Source organism: Limanda limanda, chromosome 5 (genome assembly GCF_963576545.1).
Source record: "Limanda limanda chromosome 5, fLimLim1.1, whole genome shotgun sequence".
Lineage (NCBI taxonomy): Eukaryota > Metazoa > Chordata > Actinopteri > Pleuronectiformes > Pleuronectidae > Limanda > Limanda limanda.
The window spans coordinates 15,845,691-15,860,491 of NC_083640.1; the positions used below are offsets into that span (position 1 = coordinate 15,845,691).

The 14,801-nt window shown below is 41.2% G+C and overlaps 1 protein-coding gene across 1 annotated transcript in view; it reads left to right on the forward strand.

Annotated features, from left to right (window-relative positions):
* The window catches only part of stpg2 (sperm-tail PG-rich repeat containing 2), a 53,760-nt gene that overhangs the window by 21,455 nt on the left and 17,504 nt on the right, over positions 1-14,801 (forward strand). The window lies entirely within an intron of this gene.

Consider the following 14,801-nt stretch of genomic DNA (forward strand, 5'->3'; position numbering starts at 1 on the left):
TAGACAAATTTATTCTTATTAATTAAAATATTTATGGGTAGGACTTAAAACTTAAACAACATGAAACTTTTTTTAATGACTTTAAGTACATTTAGTTTTGACCTTTGAGTGTTATTGGAGTGGATCTACCATTTATAGAGATAGTCTATTTAGATCTTAATAAATCACTATAAATACAATATTTATGCAGCAGCAGGGCCTTTGAAACCTCTCACATCAAAATCATATTCCTAATCCCATGATTTTACTCATCACAGTTTCTCCTCTCTTCTCAGTGAAACCTTTGTTTTTCATCTATCGACATTCCATTTCTTGATTTATGCTGCCTAGGTTTGCGGTTTCAGTTTTTACACAAAGAGTTGCAGTGTGCACTTGTTAATTTGTGTACCATCAGAACCGACCTCGAAAGTTACAAAACAAGCAACAGCAAAAAAAGTTATCCGCAGTTTGTCCGTTTTTAACTGTTTGCTGTGACGCACAAACTGCACAGGACTAAATTTAGAGTCCTTTTATTTCAAGTCTGTGTTTCATGATTGCATCCATTTTTGAATTAGATGTTATTGGAAATATTGTTAAAACCCTTGTCTTAACACTCTCACATACTGTGTACACAGTTCTTGTTATTGTGTGTCACCTTGTGTCAACAAATAAATAACAACAGTGATTGGGCTGCGTTTGAAAACGTGTCGATGTTTGGATTGTGAAAGCTGCTTTTCTTTGCCCTGTGCGACACAAGATGATGTTTACTTGCATATAAATAAGGTGCTAATGAAGAAATACAGAAACAGATGGATGTGAGCGTTAGCGATTGAATCTCACCGACTCTAGTATTGGAAAAAAATTGTTCTTGGAGAAAATTATGCAAATGTTCCCGCTCAAGTGTATGCCACAGCATTTTAATATTCAAGATACACAATTTGTATTTCCAAGTTCCCTTCTGGGCTCCAGCTGGTGTTCACTCTGATTAACTCCAAAGGTTAGAAGTGTTATTTAAGTCTCGTGGCAAAGGTGTCCAGAACTGAGCTGTACACTGTAAACTATGTCGCTGTATAGAATGATATAAGGGTATAAAGCTGATTCAGGATTTTTATCAGAGAACAGACAATTGTAGATGCACAGCTCAAGTTAACCCCTTGTGGCTAATTTGGGATATTGGGCTACAATGTGATTTAAAGTTTTTCCTGAGCCGACATCACTGGGTTTAGTTTGTCACGTTGTAGCTTTTGTGTACATCCTTCACTAATCCACTTCAGATATAACTCACTTCACAATAAATACAATAACTTGTAAAACAAAACAGTAAATAGAAATCTAGTCACAAAACGTAGGTTTCTCTAATCGACATGTCTCCACTTAATGCCACTATCAAGAAATGAAGCTGAAATATCCTGGGTACATACATGGCCATTTTGCACATTTGTAGCGCAGTAGTGATTGGGGGAAGGAGCGTGACCGTTCTAACGAAAACACGCAATCGACCAATCAGGAGTCAGTCTCTCAATCATGTTTCACCCTGATTTTATTGCTTCAATTAACAAAATCAAACCAAGCTTCCCAGAAAAATTAACACTTGAACATTCACCAACATCTTTGAGAAAATAATTACTGTCTAGTTTGTTATATGTTCCATCCATTCACATGGAGGAGGCAGGGTTTATGACCTACACTGAAGCCACCCACCAGGTGGCGCTTTGGCTTCACTTTTGGGCAGCTGTCATGCCATCCATGATGATACTGCGAGTAGCCTGAGAAATCAACAATTGAGGCTCCATCATAGGCAGCAATATGATGTTATAGAAAAGAGTAGGTGAGGTCAGGGTCATCTGGGTAAAGACTGATCACTTTATGACACTCACACTTTAGATAAATAATGTTATATTTACTTATATTTACTGTTGATACATCAACTACCACATGGTATCTGTTCCTGTTCCAGTTTCTGCACTCAGTGTATTTTGCATTGCAGTCTGGGCAAAGCTAGTTTGTGTGTCACAGTTTGTGTGTGGTTGTACATTCACATCACTGCTAATGTTACAGTGTCAATCACATTTTATTGCTGAAGTGAACTTAAGCTTGTGTGATGAGACTCATTAGAAAGGGAGAATGATCCATTAAAGATTCCAGTGCTGATCGCCTCTGTAATAGTCTCCACCTCATATAACTGTCGGCACTGTTTGCCATTTTTCATGACAAATGTGCCGTGTAGTTTTCTGTCAGGCCGCAGTATATTGTACTGATGGATGATCCGGCTCACTCAGAATCCTCGCTGTGCTAAATCCTAATGTGGACAGTGGAGGACTTGACAACCACCCACAGTCCACACAGTTTCTGGGCCCGGATGTTGGATGTATGCAAGTTTAAACGATCAACTGTAGATTTTCATTACATGCTGGACACACAGGGCGATTAAATATTTAACACTCGGCTTTGACTTGGTTGGTTTCCCAGCAGCTGTGCTTCCAGCACGGTTGTGTGTTCCCACAAAGGTAATTGGCAGTGTTTGCAGGTGGGGGGGCTGTTGAGGTCGAGGCAGGAAGAAGTGGCCGGTGGCCCCACATGTCATGGAGGTAATATATGCCGGTGAGCTGCCCTCCTCGGGCAAACAGCAGCGGGTTAGCAGCGGTGAGAACTGCAGTGCACAGGTTTTTCAGGCTTTCCAGAGTGGGAGAAAAAAAATTGCAAACACACACACACACTTAGAAAAACAACTACTTATTTGAGTGTACTTTAGAGAAACAACATAACCTCCATATTTCCCTCCCTGTCTGGGTAGTTCCTCTGAGTACTCCGTGGAGAAGATCTGAGTTCACTGGTAATGGCTCCACACAGAGCCTTCTTTACGGCCAGTTAATGAAAAATCACCCGGGGACGTCTTTGCCGTATAACTGTTAGCCACATGCCTCGCCGCAGCCTATGCTGTATCCCTGGTAACGGCCATCCCCCCCGCTGGGATGGATATTAAAAGAGTCTAATCAGGAAACAATCACGATTATGAGAAGGGAGTGAGAAAGAATAAAGGCAGAAAGTAGGTCTTTATTATCTCTTTTATGTTCAGGACTTTATGTCTTCTTCTCTTTTGCTTGAAAGTTCTTGGCAGGCGGAGGAGGTCGACATTTCGCTGGAGGAATTATTCACACTGCAGTGGGTTGGAAATCAGAAATATAAAAGCCATACCATGTCTCCTGAAGCCGCCTTCTTGTCGGGTGCATTAAACACAACAGGGCAACTAGTTATCTGACTGACCAGAGGATATTTATGACACTCTTTCCAGTTTTTTGCTCTTATAGCTGCTTTGCTGCTCCAGATCTTCTGTTTTTAAATGTCCCCATTTATGATCATGTATTCAATACCATGCATTTCAAATCAGTCGAGCCCCAAATCCAATTAGATTGTGGTTAAACACATATTGAACATGGCATGATGTATTTTGATGCTTTTTATCTTTTGGTTCAGCTCTCATTCAAAGGACGCGTACACTCCCAGACGGTCTAAATCGAATTCACCTCGACTTCTTCAAATATTTGAAGCTACAGCATGTCAGATGTGAGCTGGAGCTGGAGGTCTGCATCTGATAGGAGTTGATTACCTGTCTGTGGAGAAGAAAGAAGCAGGCGCGTTGTGAAGTGACACATCTGAAGGAGAGTGATGATTATGAGTCGAGCACGGCTTAAATAAGAGTTGATTTTCTCTCCCTTATAGTGCATTGCCTTTTTCCAGGATAATTCCACTTGATCCCCATGCATCCCCATTTCTCATGCTGTGCTCTCTTTCTTTCTTTCCTTCCCTTTTTCACTGTCCCCCCCCCTCCCCCCACCTTCTCCTCCTTCCTTCTGGAAAACCCTTCCTGATAATGACCTTTCTTTTGCAGAGGTTGTGGGATAGCCTCAGGCAGCACTGGGAGAGAATAAGTGAGGATTTTAATTTGGACCTATGTTTTAGCCTCAGGTGGTGGAGTTCCTGTCTCTTTTATAGATCAGTGAAATGACTGGGCGTTTTGTCTTTCTGTCAGATTTTTTTTTTACTAATGTGTTTCTGCCTGTCGGGATCTCCGTCGATTTTTGTTCCGCGGCCAATGATGTAGAGATTAATAGGGCGGATGGATGGCTGCTTAACAATAAACACGCTGATGGATGCTTATTGTTACACGGAGAGAGTGTGAGGGGTTGTCAGTGTCGAGGGTCTCGCCTCAGGAATGAGGAGTTGGCGATCGCCTCAATAAGAGGTGCACGTTCCCTTAGTAGAAGTAGAGATGAACTGAGCTGGTCCTAAGTCAGGGCATGTCTTCATCGATAGGCATGAAGCTGATGAAAATCCAGTCCAGTTTTGTGAGGTTGGATCATAAAATATATATAAAGATGGACGACAGGAAAGCATCTCTCCTCCATGTTATTATTACTATTATATGAATTGTTGCTGCTACCATTAGCAACATCTTTACATCTAGAATTATCTCTCTTATTGTTTTGTGTATTGTGATTTGGTGCTATCCAAATAAAATTGAATTGAACTGAATAGTGGATGAGACATGGACCAGACCAAAAAGTCTAGTTCTTATCACACTGGTGTATGTTCAAGCGTTTGTTTATCCAGTAAGTTTGGTTTTAATTAGTTATTTGATGCTATGAAAACAGGGTGTAATATCCTGATTGACAGCTGAGACTGACTTATGATTGATCGAGCATGTGTATTGACAAGACCTTGTTCCCGTGGAGCCATCTCCCGATTGCGGTTATATATGTTCAAGGTGGCAGCTTTCATATCTGGAACATTTTGGCTTCATTTCTGGATAGTGGGAAGAAGTGGAGACTTGTCTTCCATCTTACAGTGAATGGGTTGGATCAACATTATCACACAACCGATGCCTCAACTTGAATAGTATTTAGCCAGAAATTCACAACTTCAAATTATACTTGGCAATCAGACTGAGTATTAAGTAAATTCTCCAGATCTACTTATACTAAGGATTGCTTTAAAAGCTTTTCCTATGGTACAATTAAACTTACAGTAGGTTCAAACCTTCTTATTACCTTTTCTGATTGTAATTTAGATAAAAGTAGCGCTTGAGAAATATTTCCTATATCCCGCAATAATACCAGTAAATAAAAAGTAATTTCCATCTCTATTCTGATCCAATAAAAGTCTTTGACAATATGAAGCTCCTGCTCAGTCAGATCTGTGGGCTCTGCTCAAGTCATTTGAAAGTGATGTAAACACACAATAATGTCGCTGTCAGTAAAACAAATTTCAGTTTATCTGCACTAATATCTGCCAGGCTGACAATCAACAGCACTTCATAATTCTCCCTCCTCTGTGTAGCTGGCTTGATGGAATCAGACGGACGATATTAAAACACGTTTTTTTATTACATGTAGCGCTGACAGTGATTGGAAGAAGGATTCATAACAATCCAATGGTGTGAAAATAATAATGAAAACAAATAGAAGAAGGAGAGACTTCACAAGCGGAGACATTTCCATCCTTCACTCTCGCCCGGGCAGGAGGTAGTATACTGACTTCTAATGTCATAGTCATATACTGTATATGAAGGACTATTTATAGTCACTTATTGTTTAGTTCACTCAATATACTAATAAACTCTCATTTCTCATGTTTGTCACCAAGATGAACAGATATGGTGCCTGTGCTGCAAATGCAGTAGTTAAATGGATATATAATCCTCTGGAGTCAAATCAGATGATGTTCCCTGTTTGTGTTTGAGTCTGATATGTTAGTATATTATGTCAAAGCGAATGTATTGTCTGGTGATAAAGGCAATTTGATGCTGAAAAAAATATAACATAAATAGGCAATGCTGTTTTTTAATGTGGTATATAAAGGCAAAGTCTAAAAAGACCAAAATAGCCCAAGACTCCTTAGGATGAACTGTCAAGGTTGCATCTGTGTTTGGAACCTTCCTAAAAATGTAAGGAATGTGCTGTGTGGAGACCAGTCCTATGTGTTACTGGTCTCAGATTCCATCATTGAAGCCATATTCGCATTAAAAAACATATTCAGGAGGTGCAATATTGTATTTATGGTCCAGCAACACAGACCGACATCATTCACAAGTCCTGACACACACAAGGAAAACCTCCTCATTCTCTCCCAGTAAAAAAGATACCATGCATAATTGGCTTGAGAGAGAGAGACAAAGAAAGAGAGAAGCGATGCAAGTGAATAAAAAAATAAGCAGGAAGGAAGGAAGGAAGGAAGAAAGGAAGGAAAGACAAAGACAGAGAGACAGAGAGAGAGCCACTGTGTATAATGTGTAATTATCTATCCAATTAGCTCTGGTTGAGATAATTAGAGTGTTTGCTAAACATACATTTATCAAACTGAAGAGCAGCGTCACACCGCTGTGCTGCAGAAGGAACCGAACGGCAAAAAAATCCAGGAGGTGAAATTATACAGCGAGCGAAGGCGGAGGGAGAGATTGACAGAGGGATGACGGAATAACCGAGAAAAGGGGACAGACAGACAGATGGAAAGAAAGAAAGGCAGAAGGAGAGGCTGACGACAGAGACAGAAAAACATAATGTAGACGAAGAATGAAAGGTGGAAAGACAGAAGCAATGGGGAGGAGTGAGACATCCCTGTCTGTGGCTTCGGAGATGGAGGGATGATAAATAAATTAATGCCATTTGAGTCAGACAGAGTGTGACAGTCGCATTGAAGGTAATGCCATGGGCAAGATATTCTTGAAATATCAGGGAAGGGGAAATATGCATGAGGCCCAAGGTTTGTCACTTATTGACTTTTTGTCTGTGTGTTTCATTGCATTCTTATGATATATCCACGGACAGCTAATGGCATGTCACGGCACAGCCTCTATTTATGGGAGACAAGGGAATCGAGTGATGAAAGAAAGGAACAAAAACAGGAAAATGGAGTTATAGATTTGATATGGATTTTACTGTCAGCTGTCAGGGTAATGATGATGATGTGATTCCCTGTGAGATTTTCGAGCTCGGCCCCATGCGGAAAATACATCAGTAGTGCACGCGCGACAAACGTGACTCCCTCAAATGTGCATGCGAACAAATAAATGCAACACTTAGCAAGTGTACACACAGCAAGGAGCATGCAAATGTGAGTGTATCGCCCACACACAGGAGACACACACTTGCACGATTAAGTGACCGAATGGGAAGAAGCGCTAAGTGACACTCCTGCCCCAAGGCTTCACATGGTAACGCTCCCATAATGCACTTCACTATACTGTCCCGAACGATTCACCACTGTGATGGATGGAAAGAATTGAGGGTGGGGTGGAGCAGAGGAGGGAGAACAGAGTAGTGATGCTGTCGTACCCAGTAGCTGTATTGACTGGTCTTTCTGACAAGAGCTTTTTGCAGCATTTCTCCTGTCTCTGTGTTTCCCCACCCATTACCTCACCCACGCTCTAATTTGCTCTCGGCCATGATTAAAAAAAAAAAACAGTGTCAATGTCCCGCCTCCTACCCAGGCGCCACCTTTGGCCAAAATGTTGCGGACATTTCCCTGCTGTTGTGTGCGCATCTGATTTTAACAATCTCCTCTGAGTTCTTATCTAGAAACAGCTACAATAAAATATTGCATTGATTTTCTTTCACTCATCCATTCAGGGGTGTATTTAAGTTGACTAGACACAGACCCAAACCCATGTCCACTAACTGTGTTCAGACGTGAGTAATGGATCCATTGAAGGCTCATCAGAAGCCACAACACTGCACAGTAAGAAATGATTATCATGGCAACAGTTGTCTTATCCCGCATCAACAAACAATTGCGAGCTGAACAGTAAAAACACACGATTCATGTTACAATGTTGGCGTTCACGTATTGGATCAAATATTTTCACAGATCCTTTTGTGCCTGCGGCCAGTGAAATGAATGAATCATACATCAGTGTCTGAACACCCTGATGTGTTTTTCACCTTGTGTATCACTTGGTTTTAAGGACGTTTCTTGTGACCCAGATAACCAAAAGTATCAACTGTGCGTTAGCTGTGAGCATGAACAATGCCTGTGGGAGTGTGATCGTCTATTTGTCTTCGACCTCAACAGGAACTCCAATTATTTCTTCTTTCTCCCTCCACCCTCCTTTTTCCTCTGGTCTCTGTTATGCCACGAAGCAGGAAGGTGAATTGTCCGTCCATTGACTTTGACTGCAATGGTGTTGCCATCTAAAATCTGTTTTGTGCTCCGTCAGAACAAAGTTGAAGTCTTCAGTGACTCAGGGCTGCACCTGTCATCACTGAGCTACAGGCACAGTGTTTAACTATCCCTCTACATATTCACAATATGAAGGGAATCTATTGGTTTAGGGGAGAAAACCCTCCTTCCCTCCTGTAACACAAACACCAGAGCCTGAGAAAACCTGCTATTCTCTTGTGAAGCAGAGGGTGAAGACAATCAGATAAAGTGCTCCTAATATTAAAAGCCCCCTCGCTGGCAGAACCCAGTTCATGTTAAACTTTACCAACCCTGGTTTTCCACCCCGTGTGTCCTGTTGTTAGAAAAAGGAATCAGAAAAGTCCACTGGATGAGAAATGATGAATCCGTAACAAGCTGTTCACTGTGAAAAATCAATGAGGCTGAGTTTGTCTTGAGTGATGCAGTGACGTGCTGCTAAAACCGTGGAAACTGGTACTTTTCAACTGCAACACAATGCGACCTTGTCCAAGAAAACTGAGAAGCACAAAGTTTAAAATCCTCTGTGATTATTTGTAAGCCACTGTGCTGTGTTTTGGCATTTAATTAACTGTTTAATTAACTGTTAAACACATGAATCTGCTCCTTCATCTGAACGTCATGGATCTTATCAAATTGTCTGACCAGTACATGAAACAATACGCCCCCATCGGAGAGCATGTGTCTGTGTAAATACAGACTAACGAAGAGTGTCTGAAGCAGGGCCGGGTCTAGGCAGGGGCAAGAGGGGGCCTGGCCCCCTCAAATAAATGTTGTGCCCCCTCAAACTAAATCCCAATTTATAATAATAATAATATAATAAAGCACAATGCCCCCTCAAGATTTGTGGCTGCCCCCTCATACATGCCTGTCTAGACCCGGCCCTGGTCTGAAGTAAAAGCTGCAGGTCCAGTGCTTTACCCTGATCGACTGCCCGTCTCCCTTTTAATCATGGCGACTATTTTTGATCCTCGTCTGTGTCTCTTAATCCCTTCTGTCTGGGATTTTCTTCTTTTTCTTCTTCTTGCTTTACCTTTCAGCTAAATCGATGTTAAATTGCTGTCCATTACAAGATGTGCGAGAGTCTAGTTGAAAAAAAAGTCTCTGATTCAAACAGTTTGCAGGATCTTATTGAAGTCTGATTGTCAGATCATAATGGGCTGGGGAAAACGCTGCGTTAAAGATGATCAACAGAGACAAAGGACAAGAGTAAAAGGTTTGACTTCCAGAGGCTGCTGCGTGAATTACACACATCGAATAAAACACATTTTTTTTTACTACTCAACTTATACTAAGCCTGATTGTGGTGCTTGGGAAAGGCCATGGGTGTAATTTGAATTAAAAACAGATTATCCCCCAGAAGCATGAATATGCTCAACAAATTATACAGTAATTTGGAGACCTCCTTCAAGTTGCTGTTTATTGCTGTATTGCTGTTTAGTCCTCCCAAGAGAAACAGCTTTGGTTGTTTCAGTAAATGCCCCTAAAGAGCATTTGTTTACGTCCATGTGATACAGGTCTCTGGGGGTGTGGCAATCTCTCTATTTCATCAGTATTAAGTAGGAAGTAGTGTACTACTGTGCGATGAATGAGTCAACAATCTTTATGTTGTTTCAATACAGGAGACTGCTGGTCAACTATCACCCTTCAGCCTTGTTTTTTATTAACTGTCAATGCAAATATCCACCAACAGGTAATCTGTATATGAAGTTGGACGTTATGACAGCTACTTAAAAATGACGCAAAAGCATCTTGAGCGCACCCTGGTGGCTGGCTGCACCAGACATCACAATCCCCCTCTCCTCCATTTTAGTTGATGGGACATGGACCAAATTAGGGAGTCAAAGCACACATGAAATGAACAAAATTCAAAGATGGTTTCTTAGATTTACAGTAGTTCTTGTCACACTGATGTATGTTCAAGTGTTTTTTCTCTCTCTGGTAGTTTGGTTGTAATTAGTTATTAGATTCTATAAAAACAGGGTGAGACGTCATGATTGACAGCTGGGATTGTCTTGCGATCGGTCAAGCATGTGTATTGGCAAAACTGCGCCTCCACACTCCCCCTGGTCCAAATGGTGTAATCGGCACAAGATGACAGCTTCATTTTTGGAAAGTGAGAGAAAGTGGAGAAAAGTCGTCCATCTTTTTATACGTCTATGGTGATTAGCATGGCGGCAAATTGGGCGCCATTGGGGGAGGGCGAGAGATAGAGTAAAAGATAGGTGACAGTGGAGACTCGAGGCATTAGAAGGAGAGCATGAGAGGTAGGAATAAAAATAAGGAGGATGCACACAAGAGCAACAGAGTAACTGATGAGTAAGAGGGAGAAAGAGAAGAAGTAAAATCGCAAAATGTGTGATAGGGCCCAGATGGACAAGTTGTCTGTGTAGCACTTTTAAGATTTTATGTGCGGTTGCTCTCTTAAGTAGTTGCTAGGAGGAAAAGTTCACATAGTGTGTCTGAAATTCCTTTTCTTTCTTTCCTGCTCTCGCTCTCTTGCTGTGAAGTCCTGGTTATTGTTACCACCCTGCTGTCTTGCTGTCATAAAACAAGTCAACTGAAAAACAGCCCGTCCTCAAAAACAGCTGTGACTCAGAATAAAAGGCACTTTACAAGTGAGGATGGATAAACACAACATGATCTCTGGTATGTTCTCACCACTGTGGAGTAGGATCTGTAGAGTTCCTACCTACCGCATGTTTCAGTGTGTTGTATGCTCTGTTGCCTGTTTGATAGTCACCTGTCACACAACTCTTCTGCCCACACAGTGCTAGCCAGGGTCTATTTTTGTGTCAAAATACAGTAATTTAAATAAACATCATATCTGCAGGTTTACAAAAACTATTTATATAAGCATTTTCTAATCTCCCAATGTACATTGGGAGATTAGAAAATGCTGCCTTTAAGATTTATGCAAGTTCTACCACTACCACCTTTGACCACTAGTGGTGCTGTGGTGGGAGTTTGTTTATATCACGTGTAAGCATTATTCAATACATCAAACATTTCTTCCATTTTGTTTTCATGCCATCCTAAGAATTGTGTTAAAACAAGTGTAGTGAAAAACACCACTGCAAACCGTAGACTGTTTATAAGATGGACGATATGAACGCTCCCAAAAAAATAAAGCCAAATCATCCTGACAGCCCCCAGTAATAAATCCTGCCTCCTCCATGTTACCTTATTGGACATGAAGGAACTAGTGATTGTATTTTAATATTTTTCGAAGATCGTTTTTGTCATTTTAAGTGTTTATTGTTTCTTCAAATTTGATTTAAATTAGTTGTTTGATGCTATAAAAATGGGGGGAAATGTCAAGATAAAAAGTATTCACATTGTATCGTTGGGACTTTGATACCTTGACTCCACGATCAACAAACTTTGGCCCCGTTTGATGTCAAAAGTGAAAGATGGCTGCTCATGTCATCTTTTTACAGTCGAGGCTACATTGACGTAGACATTTTTTTTCAAAAAAATGTATTAAGAATCTACTCAACACATATATTGGAACCCATTGACGTACAGAATAAATGGATGAAACACTGATGTAACATCTCATTACCACAGGGCACCTTTAAGTTCCTGTAATACATGGTTTAAATGACTACTGGGTTATGGTTAGGGAAAGATTATAGTTATGGGTCAAGTTGGGATGTTTTGTTGGGATGGGAAGAGATAAAGCTGCCCATCAGACGATCCTTAGCGTTTGACCGAAATATCTCATCTCAAGATCCACTTAGTACATTTTTCCAGAGCCCCTTTGTTGTATCTGTTGATGTGGATGAATGATGAGGGGATCCAGTTAAAAGCTCAGGAAAAACCTAGTTACAGTTCCAAAGCTACTTTCCCTTTTTTTTAAGTTGACCTGATTTGTTTGTTGTCTTTTTTCTCTCTTTCTTGGAAAATGCTCCATACAAGAAAATAATGTCTCCCATTAATGTGATGTGCGTCTCACTCTCTCTGTCTTGATTCCAGAGTCGTGTCCAAGAAAAGACAGAAACACAAACACAGGGGAGCCTCAGTCAGTTAGCAGCTTTTATACAGTCAATAGTAACATAACAACATTCTGATAAATTAACCCTTTCAGATAACACCTTCTCTGTCTTGTCTCAGAATCAGCCACATTCTCAATCTGTCGAATTTCGTTTGCATCGACCGCCTTTTGAAAATATTCAGCAGCATGTGAGAGACTGGATCCTGTTTGTATTTATTTATCTGAGAATAATGGAATTGTCAGCAGATACCAGTGAGCATGTGACGCTGCTCAGAATAGAGATCAGCGTTTAAACAAATCAAAAACTTATTTTCCACTTCCAGATTGGATTAGAGGGAGTGAGATGTGACCAGGCCTCGTCCTGTTATAGGATCCTGTCTTTGTCTATCATGAGGTCTGTGTGTCAGTTTATCTTCCAAGTTTTATCTTTTCATTTCATTTTTTCCCCTTAGATCTTTACTGATTTCTCCTCTTTTGCCTCTTTCGATCCCATTTCCCCTCTGATTTGTCCGCTTTCACCTTCTGTCCCTCTGTCATTAACTCGCTCTCCATCTCTTTTTGTGTCCTCAATTAATCAGTCTCTTACGCTCTCCCTTTCTCTCTCCTCTCCCAACTCCCTGTGTGGATGAAGTAGGCACATGTGGCAAACAGCTGGATCCGATCGGTGCATGTTCATGACTACATGCGCGTTTCTTTGTCCAAGGTATGGGCACCAGCTGTGGCCAGCAGCTGGGTGTACCATGCATTGTGTGTGTGATCGCGCTCCCATACACACGTGCAGCCTCCCTCCCATCTCACGCAGCTGGTGTGTGTTTTGGGTGTGTTTGCTTTATGGACAGCTGTTTAGTAGCAGGTGATGAGTTTAGGAGCCAAGCAGACAGTCGGCCAGGCGGGCAGCCGGAGGGACAACATGGAGAGCCAGGTTCAGTAAGATGTAAGAACGACTGGGTGCTCATGAAACCAGCCCTTTTCTCTGGACCTCCACTCGATGACTGTTGTTTGGTGTCAGTGTTTGTTTAGGAGCCTTTACCTGACCAGCCTCCACAGACAGCTTAGTGATTTCTACAGACACAGTCAAAAGGACGGTTCAGTCTTGGGTTGAATGGAGTTTGGGTTTGTGGTTTATCTAAGCTGGAATTTGGTCATTCCACAAACTACTCAGAATCAGATCAGCTGCTTTCAGACATGCATTTAACTTCCAGAACTTGTCCAGACACCCCCCTGGAAAAATATCCCCAAAATGTCAGAGTGAGCCAGAGTGAGTGTTGATAATTTTTCAAAATGGATGCAAAACTGGAAAAAAACTAAGGATGAAGATGTCAAATTGGAAAGAAGATGACATGCCAGAGCTATTATCTGACACTAGTGTTAATGTTCCGCACTGGAATTTAAGTTGTGTTCTCCCTGCTCTACTCAGGCAACACCTCACCTGAATGTTCTGGACATTTTCCTGTTGTTGTGAGAATGTCTGACTTAAACAATCTCCTTCTGTAAACAGGCCGTAAGTCAACCCTCTGTCGCATACACATTGTAACGAGGACAAACAGACTTTTAATGTTTTTGTATTAAATTGCAATTTCAAAGTGATGACTCTCACTCTATGTCCCACTCTATGTCTGTGTATTTATATCATGTATTCATTATTCCATCCATCCAGTAGAATCATAGACATGATCAACATGACGGCTTCCCAAAAGTGAAGCCAAATTTTCTTGATCGCCACCCGGGGATGGCTGCAGTACAGGTAATAAATCCTACCTCTTCCATGATAGAGGATGGGCCGTTGATTAAACTACATTTTCAAATAAGTTTTTCTACAAGATCATTTTAGGTAGTTATCACACTTTCACACTATTTAAGTCTTCATATTTTCTTTAAGTTTAGTTTTGATCAGTCATCTGATGGTCGGGGGGTGAAACGAGGTGAAACATCTTGATTGACAGCTGAGATCGATTCACTGTAGATTGAGTGTGTATCGCTGGGACCTTGATACTGCGGCTTCATCACTGTTTGCTCCTATACAGTCTCTGGCTCCGATCGGCAAGATGCACATTTGTATCAAGGATATTTTGGCTTCTGGATAGTGGGAAGAAGTGGAGAAATGTTTAATGGGCAGAATTCTATCCGACATGATGACATCACGAACAAGATAATTGGCTCACAAGGGTTCCATAAAACTTCTCTGCTCCTCAATTTCTCAGCCTGACCCTGGTGCAGCCGTATACGAGGTTATGGCCCAGTCTTGTTTAACTGCTAGAAGAGGAGTGAAATGAAAAAAGGAGAGAAAACAGAAGAGCGATTTGGAATCAAACTATGATGGATAGAGGAAAGAAGATCAGGAGCAATAAAAAACAGACAAAGAAAGACTAAGCAGATAAGGAGAGGATAAAAATAAATAAAGTAGAAAGGAAGATATACAAGACTACAAAACACAGAAGAAAACTGTAGCTGTCAGCACATTTTGAGACTAAGTGCTGCCTATAAAGTGCGAAAAGGAAGCGACTGGGACCCATATGGTTTCCCTCTGTCATTCCATCTATATTGAAGACCTGTCTAAAATCTCATTAAGGCCTTATGACACCAGCCAAACCGCTGCTGCTAGAATCTGACAGATGGTTATCAGGCTCTATGA